Source organism: Eptatretus burgeri, chromosome 3, assembly GCF_056783735.1.
Source record: "Eptatretus burgeri isolate ZD-2024b chromosome 3, Ebu_testis_v1, whole genome shotgun sequence".
NCBI lineage: Eukaryota > Metazoa > Chordata > Myxini > Myxiniformes > Myxinidae > Eptatretus > Eptatretus burgeri.
This window is the reverse complement of record NC_140963.1, coordinates 140,941,291-140,960,785: the sequence shown is the minus strand read 5'-3', so window position 1 is coordinate 140,960,785 and position 19,495 is coordinate 140,941,291. Positions and strand designations below refer to the sequence as shown.

Genomic DNA, 19,495 nt, shown 5'->3' with positions numbered 1-19,495 from the left:
TATAAACTTGTGATGTCATAGGTCACATGGTTCGTCAGCCATCTTGGATTGAAAAATAATATCTTAAAACGTCTTTTTCTCTGAAATGACTGAACAGATCCAGGCGAAACTCCACCACTATGACCGCCTCTCCATAACGAATAAAAGGTTCTCACCCCCTTTTGAGGTACGACGCAACGTTTGACAGCCATAGTGGATTGAAGGAAAAATATTAATTAATGTTTACTCTGGAACAACTGCATCAATCAATGTGAAACATCACCTTTATGGTGGAACCGTCATGCGAAATGAGGGTTTGAAATTTCAACGGAATCGGGCCCAGGGTTTGGCAGCCATGTTGGTTTTAAGAAAAATATTAAATAATGTTTTCTCTGGAACTGCTTAACCAAGCGATGCGAAAATTTGCACTTATCGTCTCCGATCGTGTTTGCACATGTGGTGAAAATTATGACATCACAAGTCACATGGTTTGGCCGCCATCTTGGATTTAAGGATAAATATGTGCCTTGGGAGCATAAATATGTGCCAAATATCCGGGGCCTTCGCTCAAACCTTTCAGATCTTTCCATGCAGGTTGCCACTGACAAACCAGACATTATCTGCCTAACAGAAACTTTCCTCTCCCAAGACATGTCTGACTCCCAAGTATCTCTCCCTGGCTACTCCCTCTTACGGTATGACAGACCTGAGCCTCGTCCTGGTGGAGGTGTTGCTCTCTTCATCAAAGACTCTATTCCTCACTCTCCATGCACTGCTCTCACTCCCCCACACCCCCAGGAATACCTCTGGCTTCGGCTTCCCCTCCACTCCCACCTCATGTTTATATGTGTACTGTACCGTCCACCGAACAGTGATGACTCCATCTACACCTCACTATCCGAAAACATGGACCATCTTCTATCTTCTCATCCAAACTCTCTCTTCCTCTTATGTGGTGACTTCAATTGTCATCACGCCAGTTGGCTAGGTGTGGGTACCTCTCTCACCTGCCATGGCACCTCAGCAAAAGCTTTCTGCGACTCATTGGGACTGACTCAATCGGTCAACTTCCCGACCCGGATCTCAACCAATGGTACTCCATCTCTTCTGGATCTGGTTTTGACAAATTTCCCTGACAATATCTGCTGCTCTTCCTTCGCTCCAATTGGTTCTTCTGACCACGTCCTTGTCAAAGTGGACATCTCTCTGGCTGTTATCAGAGAACCACCTCACCGCCGTCGAGTCTGGCATTTCACTCAAGCCGACTGGCAGGGTCTCCGAGCAGCCATCAAACTTACAGACTGGTCTCCTATCACTACTTTCTCAAACATCAACACATCCTGGGAATTCTTTCAAAGAAACTTGCTCTCGCTCATGCACAGATTTATCCCCTCTCGTGTTCAGTTGTCTTACCCTTCCTCCCGCCCTTGGTTTACTGAAGCTTGTGGCGAGGCAGTTGTCCTGAAACAACTTGCCTTTGCCTCATGGAAAGCAAACCCAACTGAGGGCAATCTCAGTTCTTTCCACAAAGCTCTGAACAAGTGTGTATCTACCCTCAGGAGAGCCAGAAAACAACATCTTTCTCATCTCAAGTCTGAACTCTCAAACCTTTCTCCCTCCTCAAAATCCTGGTGGCGTTTAATCAAATCTGTTTCTGGTGTCTGTTCCCCCTCCATCCCCTCCCTTACCTCAAATGGCTGCACTGCTGATTCCACACGTGATAAAGCTGAATGTCTAAACTCGGTGTTTGCAGCTAAATCTTGTGTCCTTAACCCATCACTATCTCTACCCACTTTACCCAGTCGCACCCAACTGTCCCTGGACTCTGTATCCTTTTCTCCTGACAAGGTGGAGAGCTTGCTTTCAAACCTCGAGTCAGATTCTGCAACCGGTCCAGACGGCATCAGCCCACGTGTCCTCAAAGCCTGCTCTTCTGCTCTTGCTCACCCTCTCTCTGTTCTATTCACCCTCTCATTTGCCCAAGGTCATCTGCCATCTGCTTGGAAATCTGCTAACATCACTGCCCTGCATAAAAAAGGTGCAAAAACAGATCCCTGTAACTACAGACCAATCAGCCTTCTCCCAATCATCAGCAAGGTGATGGAATCCATCATCGCTTCAGATATGAAATCCTTCCTCTTCTCCAATGGCTTGATTTCCAATCATCAATTTGGTTTCAGACCAGGTCACTCTACCCTGGATATGCTGCTTCTGCTCTCCCATCAATGGATGGAGGTCCTCAATGCCAGACAGGAAATCCGAGCCGTATCCCTGGACATATCACGTGCTTTTGACACAGTCTGGCACCCTGCCCTACTCACCAAACTCTCTTCCCATGGTATTCAAGGCCATCTCCACTCATGGCTCGCAGACTTCCTCTCCTGTCGCAGTCAACGTGTGGCCCTAAATGGAGTTCTTTCATCCCCTCTTCCTGTGCAGGCTGGAGTTCCTCAAGGTAGCGTTCTGGGCCCTGTTCTTTTTCTGGTTTTCATCAATGATCTCTCGGACTCTCTGGAAAATCCTCTATTTCTCTTTGCCGACGACTCCACCCTCTGCCGTACCATCTGTCATCCCTCAGACCGGCAAGCAGCAGCTTCTTCGCTCACTGCAGATCTGGATAAAATCACAAACTGGTCCAACACGTGGAACATGTCTTTCAATCCAGACAAATCTCACACTCTCACTATGTCTCTTCGAAAGGACCGTTTACAAAACCCCCCATCCACTTTCTCAACAATCCTCTGGAAGAAGTCTTTTCTTTCAAGCTTCTAGGTCTCACTATCTGCCATGACCTTTCCTGGGAAAGTCACATTTCCAACCTCGCCTCAAAGCCAGTCGCCGACTGGGAATCCTCCGTCGTGCTAAGTCCTTCCTCGGCCCTCTTGAGCTCCTGACCTCTTACAAAGCTTTTGTCCGTAGCCTGATGGAGTACTGCTCTCCCCTCTGGGCTGGTGCTCCTGCCTCCCACCTTTCTCGGCTTAACGCTGTCGAAACCAGGGCATTTAAGATCATCGGCATCTCCCGCAATGAAGCTGAGTCTTTGGGCCTCTCACTCAATCACCGCAGGTTAGTCGGTGGTCTTTCTGTCTTCTACCGACTCCTCTCCAGCCTTGCCCCCCCTGCTCTCTCTGCGATTTGTCCCCACCACATTTCCACAGGGCGCTCAAGGTCCGCCAACAACCCCCTTCTGGTAAAACTACCAAAATCACGAATCACTGCTCATCTTCACTCTTTCATTCCTCTTTTTTCCCACCTTTGGAATAAACTCCCTCACTCTATTCTTTCCCATTCTTCCCTCCAGGCTTTCAAAACAGCTGTTCACCACCACCTCTTATCTTCCCCCATCCAAATCCTCGATCTTTTCTACCCCCGATAATCCACCCAAGCCCACTTCCTTCATTTCTCCTGCTTTCCTTCCTGAAAGTCCCTGAAATGTCCATCTTCTCTTCGCCATGTTCCCCGTCCCATCCCCATCCCTCTCCCTTCCACAGTTCACCTAATATGTCTGTTCCCCACTGTTTTGTCCCTTCCACTCCCGCCCCTCTTGTCTCATGCCTCCTTGCTGTGAGTTGTGTGTTTGCTCTCATACGAGCCTCGACCAAGGTAGACAAAAAAAAAAAAATTAATTCATGTTTACTCTGGAACCGCTGCTTCTATATATACGAAACTTCAGATTTGTAATTTAGCCGACATGCGAAACAAAAGTTTAAAATTTCAACCTGATCGGTCACGCGGTTTGGCAGCCAGAATTATTTAATTATTTGAATCTGTTCGCCAGTAATAAGGAAATTGAACGCTTTGTGCTGCCCGGTTCGTAACTCGTCTGTTCCGCGCCGTCTTGAAGCAGGCCTGTGTTTGTATCACCATTAAATAATGTTTTCTCTGGCACCGCTTATCCGATAAATGCGAAACTTTGCGACGATGATTTAAGTCTCACGTTGTGTCAAAGGCGGACGGACTGGGTACCCGGTCATCACTGCCAGCAGTTATAAGGTGGCAGTTCTAGTTATTATTATTATTGTTTGAGAGAGTTTTCATCAGATTAGGTAATCGAAGTGTTGAAGACAAAATCGTGAGGTGAAATGGTGAATTTGGATCGGTAAACGCAGGGGGTGTAAACAGATCACGTGGTTACGGGAGAAGCACGTGGCTTTGGGAGGTGTATAGTCAAAAGTGAATTTATTTATTTATTTATTTCAAATAAGGATTGCGTAACATTCGGAAAAGGGAAGGTTGAAGTGAAATCGTGGAAGTGTGTGGTGAATTTGGACGGTAAATGCAGTGTGAAGCTGATGGTTCGATGAAAAAGTATCAGGAAGGGTCGAGAGCAACGTGGTTTCAGGAGGTGTATAGCTCGAAAGGACACAAAGATTATTTATTTTTGATGTATTTTTGAAGAATAGGTAAGATTCGGGAATGGAAGGTTGTCGGAAGAAATCGTGAAGGTAATGGTGAGAGAGGGTCAGCTCAGCAGCATAAAGATAGTGTGCCAGCAGGAGGAGGAAGTAGAAGAGGATATAATGTTGAAGAAGAAGAAGAAGAAGAGGGAGAAGAAAAAGAAGAAGGATCGGGACTCGTGGGTGTGCAGGGAGAAAGGTAGGTAATTTTTGGGTTTTTTTTGTTTTGTTTTGGATTAAAGACAAGAATCAGAGTGTTTAGATTGGGAGGGATGGGGGACGTTGGGAAAATGGGGAAAATAGGAATTGAAGGTAATCGGGAGAGAATACAAATAAACACGATTGTACACCGAGAGGGGAAGGATGGAACCCGGAAAGACAAGGTCAACGAAAACTCACAAAATAGCACGAATTTTTTAAACAAAACCGAACTGGGAACACACAGTAACATGTAGGTGAGAAAATAAACAGTTAAAACCGGACAGATAACGACCAGAAACTTAACTTTGAGAAAGTCGGCAGAGAGACCTGCCGACGCTCCAAATACCAAATTTGCCTTCCAGGAGGAGAATGCAAGTTGTTTGAAAGTGACTGCCTCACCGCATGATTCAGAGGACCAAGGGTTGGAGGATGGGTAAGATTACTGAAGGTGAGATGGGATGAATCTGTGCATAAGAGAGAGCAGGTTTCTGTGGATGATTCCCACGCTGAATTAATATGAGGGGTGGTCGATCTCGGAGACCAGTGTTGAACTGTCATGGCTGCTTGTAGTCTCTGCCAGTTTGCTTGAGTGAACTGCCAGACTTGCCACTGCTGTGGCTGTTCTCTGAGAATGGCCAGAGAGATGTTGGCCTTCACAAGCGCATGATCAGATGAGCCAATTTGCGCAGAAGACAAGCAAGATACATTGGTGGGGAAGTTAGTCATCACCATATCCAGAAGGGAATATTTTCCATTGGGATAAATCTGGGTGGGAAAGTTCACAGATTGATTAAGTCCCATGGAGTCACAGAAGTCCTTTGCAGAAGTGCCATGGCTGGTTAGAGAGGTACCAACACCCAGCCAATTGTCATGGTGACAATTTTTGTCACCACATGAGAAAATAGATTTGGGATGAGTGGTTAAAAGTTGGTCCATGTCGTCTGAGAGAGAGATATAGATGGAGTTGTCACTGTTGATGGACAGTACAACACAAACAAACATGAGGTGGGAGCAGAGGGGAGGTACTCCTCTGAGCAGCCAGAGGTACTCCTGGGGTTTGGGAGGTGTAAGAGCAGTACATGGAGAGTGAGGAATGGAGTTTATGATATACAGTGCAACTATGCCACCAGAATGGGGTCCAGGTCGATCAAATCAGAGGAGAAAATACCGAGGGAGAGACACTAAGAAGTTGGGGATGTCTGGTGGGAGGAAGGATTTTGTTTGGGTTGTCTGGTTTATCAGTGGCGGACTGGATTGAGAGATCTGTCAGGTTGTAATTGAGGCCCCAAATGCTTGAGGTCCACACAGTTAAGAGATAGGGGGAGGAGGCATTGGGATAATGCAGGATGGGGGGGCGGTGTTGTGGGGGCAAGGAGAAGCTTTGTGGGGGTTGGATGAGGGGAATGTTGAAGGGTGTGGGGGACAGTGGAAGGTTTGAGTGTGAGGAGTGTGAGGGAAGGTTTGAGTGTGAGGGTGCAAGGGAATGTTTGAGTGCAAGGGGTAAGGGAGAAGGTTTGAGTGTGAGGGGGGAAGGTTTGAGTGTGAGGAGTTCAGGGGAGGTTTGAGTGTGAGGGGTGTAGGGGAAGGTTTGAGTGTGAGGGATGCGAGGAAAGGTTTGAGTGTGTTTGGAGCAGGAGAAGGTTTGAGTGCAAGGGGTGCAGGGGAAGGTTTGAGTGTGAGGGTATGGGGAAGGTTTGAGTGTGAGGGGTGCAGGGGGAGGTTTGAGTGTGTTTCGTGCAGGGGAAGGTTTGAGTGCAAGGGGTGCAGGGGAAGGTTTGGGTGTGATGAGTTCAGCAGGAGGTTTGAGTGTGAGGGGTGCGGGGGGAAGGTTTGAGTGTGAGGGATGTGAGGAAAGGTTTGAGTGTGTTTGGAGCAGGAGAAGGTTTGAGTGTGAGGGGTGCAGGGGAAGGTTTGGGTGTGAGGGGTGTGGGGGACGCTTTGAGTGTAAGGGGTTTTGGGGGAGGTTTGAGTGTGAGGGGTAGGGCAGAAGGTTTGAGTGTGAGGGGTACGGGAGAAGGTTTGAGTGTGAGGGGTACGGGAGAAGGCTTGAGTGTGAGGGGTACGGGAGAAGGCTTGAGTGTGAGGGGTACGGGAGAAGGCTTGAGTGTGAGGGGTATGGGAGAAGGCTTGAGTGTGAGGGGTGTGGGGGAAGGTTTCAGTGTGTGGGGTGCGGGGTAATGTTTGAGTGTGTGGGGTGTGGGAGAAGGTGTGAGTGCGAGGGATGCGGGTAAAGGTTTGAGTGTGTTAGGAGCAGGGGAAGGTTTGAGTGTGTTTGGAGCAGGGGAAGGTTTGAGTGTGTTTGGAGCAGGGGAAGGTTTGAGTGTGTTTGGAGCAGGGGAAGGTTTGAGTGTGTTTGGAGCAGGGGAAGGTTTGAATGTGAGGGGTGCAGGGAAGGTTTGAATGTGAGGGGTGCAGGGAAGGTTTGAATGTGTTTGGAGCAGGGGAAGGTTTGAATGTGAGGGGTGCAAGGGAAGGTTTGAGTGTGTTTGGAGCAGGGGAAGGTTTGAGTGTGTTTGGAGCAGGGGAAGGTTTGAATGTGAGGGGTGCAGGGGAAGGTTTGAGTGTGTTTGGAGCAGGGGAAGGTTTGAATGTGAGGGGTGCAGGGGAAGGTTTGAATGTGAGGGCATGGGGGAAGGTTTGAGTGCGAGTGGTGCAGGGGAAGATGCCTCCAATAGTTCAAGGCATGCCGTGCCTGGCAGGGTTAGGATTGTTACTTATTCTTCCTTGTGTAAAAGCTTGCACGTCCCCACATCCATTTGTTTCTTTTGTCTCGCATGGTTTGTTCGGATTTGCACATCCCGTCCACCTTTCACCACGTACCCATTATAAATAAACCCCCTAAAAGGTGAGAAACGCTTCCATCCTTCTGCCTTCCATGTGTGTCGCCGTCAACTTTGGTTTGTTTAGGATAACTTTGGGAAGCGGTGAAGTCGTTGCTCAATTACACCGAACACAGTTGTTCGAGACCTTTCGGCCATTCACGGGATATATCTGGACGCAGACTGCCCGTGTTAACGGTGGCTGTCTGACGCGATGGTAATTTTTAAATGTAAATAAATCAAAATTTTGAAAATTATTCTTTACATTCCAGTGCGTTGCTTGGCAATTTGTGATTCTCAGTCGAAGATGAGCGTTAAGGGGTGGCTGCCGAAGTTAAGAACCGAAGTGGAAAACAAACAGCAATTGTCCTATTCTTGTAGCTGATCCCACGTTGCACATCCTTAACAACGGAGCCAATTCCAGTTATCATCATGTTCAGTTGGCACCTTTCATTTTTGATAATTTGATTTAATTTACATCAGTAACGATTTATGGAATGGACTGCTGGAGAGTTAGCATTGTATCTCTGATCTGGGTTCAATTCCTGATGATAAACAGTACAGCATGTACAGTATAACAGTCGTCCTGCATGCTTTTAACAGACGACGAAGGTACGCCTTACTGTGCAGACAAAACGCTGCTGCGAAGCACAAGTTCCATTTCTGAAAAAAAAAACGAAATCCTGTCTCTCTCTCTCTCTGAGCCTTTTCCCCTGACTCGTCCCAGGGCCGGGTCCAATCAAGCCTCACCCAGCTGAGGGTCTCCACCCCTTTTCCTCGGCTGCGTCCTTGGGTGATGTATTTCATCACATGGCAACAATAACATGATTGTTTCTTTTGTTTGGATCATTAATTTTGGCAATCTCATCTGCATATCGACGATTTTTGAACTTACCGCCTTATGTCTGCATTTGTCTTGCCAGGACAAAGCAATCTTCCTTTCCATCCAGCTTTTCCGACAATGTGGATCGTACGTACAGGGAGAATACGCATTGATTAAAACATGTTCTCAATGTTTCTACCAGCCAGGGTTCCTCATACAGAGGTTCAACTGGATATGTAAATTTGAAAAAAATTAAAATTTGTATTGTAACACTTTCCGCTGTACACTGTAAACGATAAATGGCATTTCTTGGACCATCGGATCTCATTTCTTGGAGGATGTTTTTGTTTGAACACCCCACATTGTTTTTGGATATTGTCTGAGTCGTAAAAATGGTTGGCTTCTCTGAAAATAAAAACTGATTGTTAAAAAAAAATATTAAAAATCTAATCATTTCAGGGAACCTGTGACAAAAGGAGGTCTTGGTGCTGCCACCTTGGTTAATTTCCAGTCAAATGAAGGCTTCCTGGCAATACCTTGTGATTAAGTTTGCCTTTCTCGGAGGGCAACAGGGTAGCCAAGCTCCCCTTGAATGACCGGAGATCCATCTTCACCACTTAATAAGTTAGAACTTGCCAAACCTCAGGTTGAGCAGAACAGACAGATTATCATCTCCTGAGGTCATAAGTGAATGAGCTGGGTTTTTGCTGACGATTCACCTGTTACATGGTAATTCTAATGTACCTTCCTCTGGTTGCAGAAACTCCAAATGTATATCATTAACACTACCTTCATCTGGATTACAAACACACAACATGTGGGATATCAGTCAAACATCCTCACCACGGGATCCACTGTGTGACGTCCGATGAATCCTTCCTCTATTATTGCAAATACCAAACCTCCCACATTACACGCTTACAAATGTGACCTTTAAATTAATATAAACCAATGAGCTTATATTAATTTCACGGTGAGCTTTCCTATCTCATGGGTTTGGAACATGAACAGCTCAGAAATATTTCGAAAAACTACTGTGAACAAAAGAAGGCCATTCGAAGTTCAGTTCACTTTGTTCACCAATTCTCTTTTGCGCTGTCCTTTGATATTGATATCATAGTTGTGTGTGTGTGCATGTGCGTGTGTGTGTGCGCGTGTGTGTGCATGTGCGTGTGTGTGCATGTGCGTGTGTGTGCATGTGCGTGTGCGTATGCGTGTGCGCACGCCAATCAACCAAATATACCATACTCTCTGGACAGTTGATAGTGCCAAAGCAGTTTGTGGGCAAAGGTTGGTTATGCCATGTGGTTTGGTTATCCTACATGCTTTGGTTATCCTGCACAGTTTGGTTATCCTACATGCTTTGGTTATACTGTGTGGTTTGTTTATGCCATGTGGTTTGGTTATCCTACAATGTTTGGTTTATACTGTGTGGTTTGGTTATACTGTGTGGTTTGTTTATGCCGTGTGGTTTGGTTATCCCACATGGTTTGGTTATCCTGTGTGGTTTGGTTATACTTCATGGTTTGGTTATACGGTGTGGTTTGGTTATCCTACATGGTTTGGTTATGCTGTGTGGTTTGGTTATACTGTGTGGTTTGTTTATGCCATGTGGTTTGATTATCCTACAATGTTTGGTTTATACTGTGTGGTTTGGTTATACTGTGTGGTTTGTTTATGCCATGTGGTTTGGTTATCCCACATGGTTTGGTTATCCTGTGTGGTTTGGTTATACTTCATGGTTTGGTTATGCTGTGTGGTTGGTTATATGTTATGCTGTGTAGTTGGTCATGTGTTATGCTGTGTGGTTGGTTATGCTGTGTAGTTGGTTATATGTTATGCTGTGTGGTTGGTTGTGCTGTGTGGTTGGTTATCCTGTGTTGTTTGTTATGCTATGTGGTTGGTTATGCTGTGTAGTTGGTTATACGTTATACTGTGTCGTTGGTTATGCTGTGTGGTTGGTTGTGCTGTGTGGTTGGTTATATTGTGTTGTTTGTTATACTGTGTAGTTGGTTATGCTGTGTGGTTGGGTTGTGCTGTATGGTTGGTTCTGCTGTGTAGTTGGTTATATGTTATACTGTGGTTGGTTATGCTGTGTGGTTGGTTATACTGTGTTGTTGGTTATGCTGTGTGGTTGGTTATACTGTGTTGTTTGTTATGCTGTGTAGTTGGTGATATGTTATACTGTGGTTGGGTTGGGCTGTATGGTTGGGTCTGCTGGGTAGTTGGTTATATGTTATACTGTGGTTGGTTATACTGTGTTGTTTGTTATACTGTGTAGTTGGTTATGCTGTGTGGTTGGGTTGTGCTGTATGGTTGGTTCTGCTGTGTAGTTGGTTATATGTTATACTGTGGTTGGTTATACTGTGTTGTTTGTTATGCTGTGTGGTTGGTTGTGCTGTATGGTTGGTTCTGCTATGTGGTTGATTGAACTATGTGGTTGGTTTGTAGTAGTTGGTCATGTCAAGGATTTGTAATATTTTCAGGATGCAACTCAACTACTCCCTGCCGAAGCCACCACAAGGTCTTTATTGTCTACTGACGACGTGTGCTGGCAGATGGGTCATCCGGCTTAACGTCCAGCCGACGGACGGTGCACACATTGATCCACCATTGTGACGCACAAAGTCGGGCCCCGCATCAAGCGCAGGCACCTTCACGCCAGACACTCCACGTCCTCTCCATAAGTATCAAGTGTAAGTGTAATATTAATATAATCCTTCCCACCAAGACTCCCTCCCTCCATTGTGGACTTGTTTTTAAGTTTGCGTTTGTCATTTCCAAATATATTATTTGTCATCCAATGTGGAGTTCCTGTCTGAAGGGGAGAATGTTGCAAAGAGAAAACCCCGAGGTGTGTGAAGGGTCTACGGTTTCATTTCAGATACGATTAAAATGACTGGATTGGTTTGTTCATTCATTCATGAAAGCTCACAACAACAAACATATGAACAAAACAAGTTGTTTCTACAAATGAATGAACGTATGGAAGATAGCCGGCTTTACACACTTTCAAACTCGAGCCGGTGACACCTTGCTTTAATCCCGATGGAACATGTGTTTGTTATTTTGAAACAATTATTCCACCTGTGTTCGCTTTTGTGCGAAGACAATGTCCCATGTGCATGGTCTGCCATCGTAATCATCGTTTTCTCGTACTCTGACCCACTGTTGCGAATGGTGTCCTCATTTCGTACATGGCGAGTCTCTCCTGTGGCCCAATATGCCCACCTTCGGTGTGTTTGCGTCACGTGCCCTGTTGTGCTTCATCTTCACGTGTTCTTCGTTACATTCTTCAAGCGCTTTAGCGATGTGAAGTGCCGATGTTTAATGGCTTTTCATTCCAAAGGTTTCTTTGTTGTTGTTTTTTTTTTCTAAACAGTTATACTTATAGTTATAGTTATACTTCGTTGTGATGCTCCATGGGGTCTGCCCGAACGGACACCAGTAAGTGCATCACGTGCTTTCGGCTCACATTTTGACCATCTGAGCATCCCAGACGGTTTGGGAAGCTGTGGGACTAAGAGGTTGGAGGTCAGCGCTGCTGGTGACCTAGGACGTCTATTGCCATGGCGATGGCGAAGGGGGATGAACTAGCCCGGGGCGCACACCTGGCAAGGTCATGGAGCTGCGTTGGGGGAGGGCTGTGCGTGTGTGCGTACTTGTATTCCTGTGTGTGTGTTCATTTAGAAACTAGGGTAATATGTGATTATAATTGTTTATTATTTACATATTCCCATATCTAGTGGATCCATACGGATGACATCATGCTATTGAGGCATTGCTGCCGTGGATTATGGCAAAAGTGTGCCACCACAACAACAATTTTGGAAAGGCACCGTGACATCATTCATATGCACAACTGAATGTTAGCAAGCAGGATGGACAGCTTGAAAACCTATCTGAAGGTTACCTTACTCTTTGATGAAATGACCAACGATTGCAAAAAACAGTTCTTTATCTCTTTTTCTTCGAATTTCAGCAAAGATTGAGTTTACTCACAAAAAAGCTTGTTTGGTGTCGTCACATCATTGTCAGTTCTTTCTGAATTCGTGGAATTACCTCCTTTTGTCTGTCTATGAGCAAGCTTGGACTGTCTGTCTATAAGTGTCTGCCCGATCACCACGTTGTGACAAAATCTCATCAGTTCTTTCATTCAATCGCTTATTCGCACTCAATTTTGCCAAATCTAAAATGATATATCCATGGCTGTAGTATCCTTTCCCTTAATCGGTGACAACTGGGTGTGTGATACATGCTACCTCTACTGATTAATACAGGCTATTCCATGACCGTCCATGCTTGTGTACAAAATAAATAAATACATATATTAACCCTCCCACATGCTCTTCCAGACAAAGAAAGCTGCCGAAAAATACCAAGGAAAGCTATACAAGGTAAGCGCTTTACTGTTTCAAACCCTACCAGAGTTCCTTTACAGCTGCAGACATTCACAAGTCGTGCAGACATGAGAATCGTAATGCTACGCACCCTCTTCATCCCACCCGGGACAAAATTCATAACGTATTGGCGAGTAATGAGATACATACATACATACATACATACATACATACATACATACATACTAGTTGGCCAATAAGTGATGAAACCAGCACGGCAGCTGAAGGGAGCCTGTAGCATTGCAATTCCCATGTGTACTACTTGTGGATGTCTGCAGCTGAAGAGGAACCTGGGTGGGGTTTGAAACAGTAAAGGGCTTGCCTTGGGTAGCTTTTCATGGTTGCTTTATGCAGCTTTCTTTGGCTGGAGGAGCATGGGGATGATAAATATAAATATATAAATATATATATATATATATATATATATATATATATATATATATATATATATATATATATATATATATATATATATATATATATATATATATATAGACCCACCTGCATCTCGCAGCTGTGAATGGAGGGAACAACCAATCAGCTCCCACCTAATTGACTACACCCAGGTGGCTAGGATTATATAAATGATTGACCCCTCCCATGCTCCTCCAGCCAAAGTAGCTGCATAAAGCAACCCAAGAAGACTTACACATGGTAAGTGCGAAACGCTGTTTCGAACCCTTCCCAGAGTTCCTCAACAACTATTATAACGTCACACATAGTACACACACGATAATCCCAATGCTATACACTCCCCTCAGCTACCGGACCAGTTTCATCACTTATTGGTGAATCATCAGTGATGGCGTAGATAGCAATGCATACCAAATGGAAATGCTGTCTACGCTACACTATCGCAGGCACTGTAAGCTTGCTGCAGCCTGACAAGCCAGCAGGTTCTGTCACACTTGGGCTCGTGCTGGAAAGGGTTGTGCCAAGCTCATCCACATAACAACATGAGTTGTGGGTTGGTCTTTGGGTTAGAAGTGTGGTGAGCTGCTTGGTAGCAGATGCCAGTGGCATGCAAGAAGAACCTTAACTCGTATTACACTTGAAGAACCTTGACAAGAAGAACTTCTGGCACCTGACGTTGCTGCGATTCTCCATTGGGTCACGTGGTTCACCGGACCCAGCATGTGATCCCTCAGATACAATCAGATCCCGACTCCCGGGCACCTTGACGTCACATACCAGGTCCCAAGTCTAGCTACGCCAGTGACCAGGCACACAGTTGATAAAACAGAGGGGGAATGAGAGGAAGGAACAAGTAATGGATGAAATTCAAGAGGGATGGTGGGAAAGAGGAGGAACTATACTCGACAATTCATCCTGGCAGCACTAATTGGGGTAATTATGAGATGACTGTTCTAACACCAATTTAGGAAATACAGGTATAATTGATTAAGCACCTTACTCGATTGCATTTTCATCACAATGTATGTGCAAGGACAAAACATTCACCAAACGAAAGAAAAATTCACCAAGTTTGTTTCTGGTGTCAATGTACTAATTCTCCTTAATTTATCAATTACAGTTGAGTATCTGATCTTAGCAAAATCACTTTAATTAAACTGCTTCTCAAATGTTTAAATTTAAGTTTCAAAAGGGACATACCTCGAAGCATGAGGGATCGAGAGGTACATGAATATAAGAAGGAATGATAGGTAGCTGAGGTATAGGTCAGTGCAATTGGATACCTGTGTCCTGATTGTGATTTCTGTGAGACGGTCTCATGAATAGGTGAATGTGCGACTCGTGATTGTTTATTGCACACCCAACAACACTGCACCACCACCACCAAATTATTTTATGACTTGAAGTTATAATTTTCTTTGGCGCTGTGCTGAGTGCACCATGGAACCTTCGGCCAGGAATGCCAGGAAACACAAATTAGCGGCAACCATGGCAGAGGGTGGAGTCATCAGAAATTGATAAAGAGGATTTTCTAGAGCATCAGTAAGATCATTAATGAAGATCAGGAATAGGATTGGGCCTAGAACACTGCCTTGGGGCACTACACCCTTGGCAGGACGAGGAGATGAAAAGATTCCGTTGAGTGCCACACATTGGCAACAACAGTAGATGAAGTCAGGAAGCCATGTGTGGAGTTGGCATTGGATGTCGTAAGCAGAGAGTTTGGAAAGGAAGGCAGGATGCCAGACTGTATGAAAAACTCGAGATATGTCCAAAGAGCCGGCCCTGATCTCGTGTCTGATGTTGGCGGCTTCCGTCCATTGTTGGCTGAGTTGAAACACCATGTCCAAGGTGAAGTGATGTCATCTGATATCAAATTGGTGATCTGAGATGAGATCCTTTTGACAAACTTTCTCAACAACCATCTTCAGGAAATTCAATCATTCAAACTCTGAGTTCTCATTGTATATTAGCCATGATATTTCTTGGACAAACCACATTTCAAATGTGGCCTCCAAAGCCAGCCGGAGACTGGGAATCCTCCATTGTACAAAGTGCTTCTTTTGCACACCTGAACTCTTTTCCACCTACAAGGCTTTCATCTGCAGCTTGATGGAATACTGCTGTCCCCTTTGGGCTGGCTCTCCTGCCTCACATGTTGCTCAGCTTGACACCATGGAAATCAAGGCCAATAATATTATTGGAATCTCCTGTGCTGAAGCTGAGTCTATAGGCGTATAACTTTGCCATCGCAGACAGGTTGGTGGTCTCTCTGTCTTTTACCACCTCCTTTTTGGTCTCGCACCCTCTGCCCCTAGGTTTCTTCACGACTCACATGGTCCACCATCAATGCCCTTCTGGTGAAACGACCTGAATCCGGGATCAATGGTCACCTCCACTTATTTGTTCCTCTTGTTTTCCCAACTGAGAAACCAACTTCCCCATCCTGTTCAATCTCATTCTTCCCTCCAGGTCTTCAAGACAGCTGCTCACCACCATCTCAGATTGTCCCCAATCCAAGACCAAGATCCTTTGTACCCTCATTATCCCACCATAATCCCTCCTTCCTGTTGCATCCTGATCCATTCGGTGTACTACTTCTCGCTGTTCCACAATCCCGACTGTGTAGACAAAAAAGGCGTTTACAATTCTCGTCACCAGGGGTAATTGATGAGCTGAGCACTGATTGGTGATTACGTCCAATTCCGAGTGAGAGACGTGATTAGGTATTACTATATACACATTATACATACTAATTGGGCATTCTTACAGACTGCAAGCAGAACCTGGTGTACAACCTACCTGCAGATGTAATATAGCAGAGTCAATCTCGTTACATTTTTGGTAGGATGTGCCTTTCTTCTTTTTTTAAATGTATAATCCCAACTGCCCCAATCATATACCATATATATATATATATATATATGTATATATGTATATACATATGTATATACAGTATATGTGCATACACAGTGTATGTACCGTATTTTTGGCGTATAAGTCAATGTGGAGTCCAAGTTGAATCGGCTAATTTTCCATTTTTCCTTCCTTTGAAGTTAAGTCGATTTGGAGTATAAGACGAAGCTAGATCAACTGTGGTAGCTAGCGATCAACTGCGGTCGCGAGCGAAACTCAGTCAGTCAGATCAATCGGCCGAAAGGTGTTGATTCCTCCCTGACACACAGCATCGCTACATTTCCCCAGCGTTCTGATCGCACCATCTCAATGACGACTTCTCCACTCCGGATTTTCTGCGCGGCCCGTTCCAGTGCTTGAACGCCAGAGATTTCTCGATTCCAGATTCACAGCGTGATTCACCAAAAAGCCAGATCAAGGTGAGGTCAGCGTCGTATCATTCTGGCATTACCTTCCCCTTTTCCTTCTTAGCCCACAAATTATTCAAGCACTACATCCAAGACACGAAGGCCTGATCTCCCTACCTGCAACCCGTCCACTCCACACCCGCACCTCTCCCATCCCATCCATATATTTTGGTGAGTACCCCTGTAACTGTTCATTTAATTGTCTATTTCTGTATTTAATTGGTGTTCTTTCTTGTTTTGTTTAATATTTGTCTCTTATATGTAGGTGGGTGAGGTTTAAGTTATGTTATAGGGTGACCGTCCTGAGAACGCACCCCCCCCTCCTTACTCCCCCCATGTCGATGGGAATATCACGTCTGCTTAACGTCGTTTTGCTTAACGTTGCACTTTCTCGGAACACATCCACGACGTTAAGTGGAAACTTGCTGTTTCATGTGTTTTAAATTAAAAATTATTCAATTTATATAACGAAATAAGACACTTTACAATTTATTTTTTGAATTGATGCAAATCAATATCTTAAAACATTGATACGTCGATTCGGAGTACAAATCTAGGCCCGGACTTCCAGGGAAAAAGTATTAACTTGTACACCTAAAAATATGGCAAAGACAGTTTACACGATTGTTTATGTGTAATATTTATATACGAGCATACCTTGGGTAACCAGGTGTATTGAAGTCATTCATCATGCCAATTTGTGTCAACTTGTTGATGGAAACTTGAGATGCGGCTGCTTTTACTCTGAATGTCAAAATGGGAAGTGGCTAGTGAAGAGCACCACTGGGGGTGAGGTTTGTAACCACTGCAGGAAGAGTGGGGTAGCTTGCGGATGAAAAGAATATCCGAAAGGAAGAGGCAAGAGTACAGGAAGAGAAGTAGGTGAAACAGGGTCAAAGCAAGCACATGTGTCGTTGTGTCTCTTGGCATGAACCGTTGCCTCTTAATTTTTTTCCATTGAGACTGTTTGAAAAGGAAAAGAAACTGCTTGGAAGGAACAAGCAAACGTGTACTGTGTGTGCAGTTCTCACTCTCACTCTCACTCTCTCTCACTCTCACTCTCTCTTCCACCCTTTTCTTGCCTGCCATCCCTAAAGTCATATATTTGGCTTTACACCCGCAGTCAATCTCTGTGCTTCCTCAGATCCCTGTTTGATGTACATCTACGTGGATGACTCCACCCTGTGCTGAAGAATATGGGAATGAAGGAATGTGGTATGCTTTTTTGATGAGACCAAGGAAGATTTACAAGTGAGTGAGAGAGTGGTTAATTCTCAAACCTTTCCTTGGTGAACGAATCCCATTCAGCTGAGTTGGCACGAAGTCATCTTACAGTTCGGTAAAGAACAGGCTGATCTTTACCCAGTGTTTAAAATTAACAACGAAGAACCTTCACTGACAACACTGACAATGTTGGAGAGCTCAGTGGGTCGATGCTTGCCATTGAGCTGTCTAGTTTGGGTTCGACCGCCAACAGTTTAGGACCGAAGTCAACTTTGTGGGGACCCGTCTCGTCCGTAAGCGGCAGGGGTCGCTGCATCTTGCCCTTTAGTCTAAAACGTAAAGCCAGCTGTCCCGTTTGCATTCAGTTTGTTCAAAGGGAAGATCCCAGCATACCTGTCCAAAAGAGTCGGTCGGTATTCGTCAATACCTTGGGCAAATTGCCTTCCTGGGACCAGCTGTATCATTAACACTACCTGCATTAGATGGCCGTTCTGCAGTGTGGATATGGCACAGACCAAATGGTGAGAATGACCTTTACCTGTCCTGAATTACCAAGTGATACCTTGTGGTGATTCCAGGAGAGATTGAGGGAGAAAATGAATGCTTGCTGCTCTTGTGTTCCAGAGAACTTTAAATGAGAGACCTTTAGTGAATAAAAAGGGAAGATGCGAAGGAATTTAACTCCGATCGATCGAAAGATCCTCAGGATTGAAAGACGCTTTGAGAACTTCGTCACGACCGATTCTCGGAAACATGATTTGGAGTAAACTGCAACATAAATGGCTACCTATATGAAATTAAAGATTGTTATCAAAATATAATTGTAATGCTTTTAACTCTTTCAATCCAACATCAAGTGAAGTCATTACATCTCAAAGGATTGTCCTTTCCGATAAAAATGCATCTTTTCCACTTTGTTATTGTCTTGGAGGAGTGATGGGGACCCACTTAGATTTCCAGCTTCACCGTTTACCCGTTGAGGTGGATTGCAAGTAATACAAGTCATTGCTGAGAAATCAGAGAAAGTAAACATTGATTGGAAAAAGTGAGATAACTGGTTTGTGTATGGAGGACAATTATTGTCTGGTAATAATGAAACGTGCAGAGATTGGAAGACATAAGAAGAACCTGTGAAGAGAAGCATCGCTTCCATGCGCGAGGAATTTGAAAGAAGAGTGGAGACTGACCCACTGTGTCAAGAACACGAGACGTATCCGAGGAGAGCACTCTTACCTTGCTTAACCAGGCATTCTTTCATTGCTCAGTGAGACGTGACGCCGTGTCCGGAGTGAATTGATCAAAAGCAGGAATCATCTTGATGATGATGAGTGACGCAGCAGGAAAGCCCATTTGGTTGTTTCCTTGTCCAAAGATGTTTGCTTCTGGGTTCAAGTGAGGTCAAATCTGACTAAAACCGCCATTCTGGTGGAGTGACAGACGGTGGGTACTGTATGGTGGAGCACTTTGTTCATTGGAGTACATGATAAGCCAGCTGTCTCACCTGCTATCATTTGCACACAAAAGATTCCAGCTCGGTGTATTTTGCAAGAGTTGAGCGAAGGGAATATGGACATCAAGTATGCTTATAAGTTTGTTTTTCTTTGTGCATGAAGTTGAGGCTCATGAAAGAGTTGGAATGCAGAACGGAAGAGAATGTAACAGAACAAAAATGGCAAAGTGGAGAGAGGGAAAACACACCAACAGCAGGGTAGAGGGACACAACAGCAGGGAGACTTGGACGAAGTAGACGTTTGGAAGAATGAGAGGAAGTGGAGGACGCATGGGGTGAACAATCTGGATGCAAGCTCAAATGCAGAAAGAAGAAGAAGGGAAAACTGGGGATGAAACAAAAAAAAATGATAAAGTTGAGGTACATTCAAAGTACACCGTCCCCCATGCTAAATAAATAAATAAC

At 44.8% G+C, this 19,495-nt stretch overlaps 2 long non-coding RNA genes across 10 annotated transcripts in view; both read left to right on the top strand.

Moving 5' to 3' along the window:
• The window catches only part of LOC147031152 (uncharacterized), a 297,080-nt gene that overhangs the window by 72,235 nt on the left and 205,350 nt on the right, over positions 1–19,495 (top strand). The gene's annotated exons all lie outside the window — the stretch shown is intronic.
• On the top strand, positions 3,595–8,491 carry LOC147031155 (uncharacterized). Its single transcript, XR_015056694.1, has 2 exons — positions 3,595–4,575; positions 8,124–8,491. It is a non-coding gene; the product is annotated as an uncharacterized LOC147031155 (long non-coding RNA).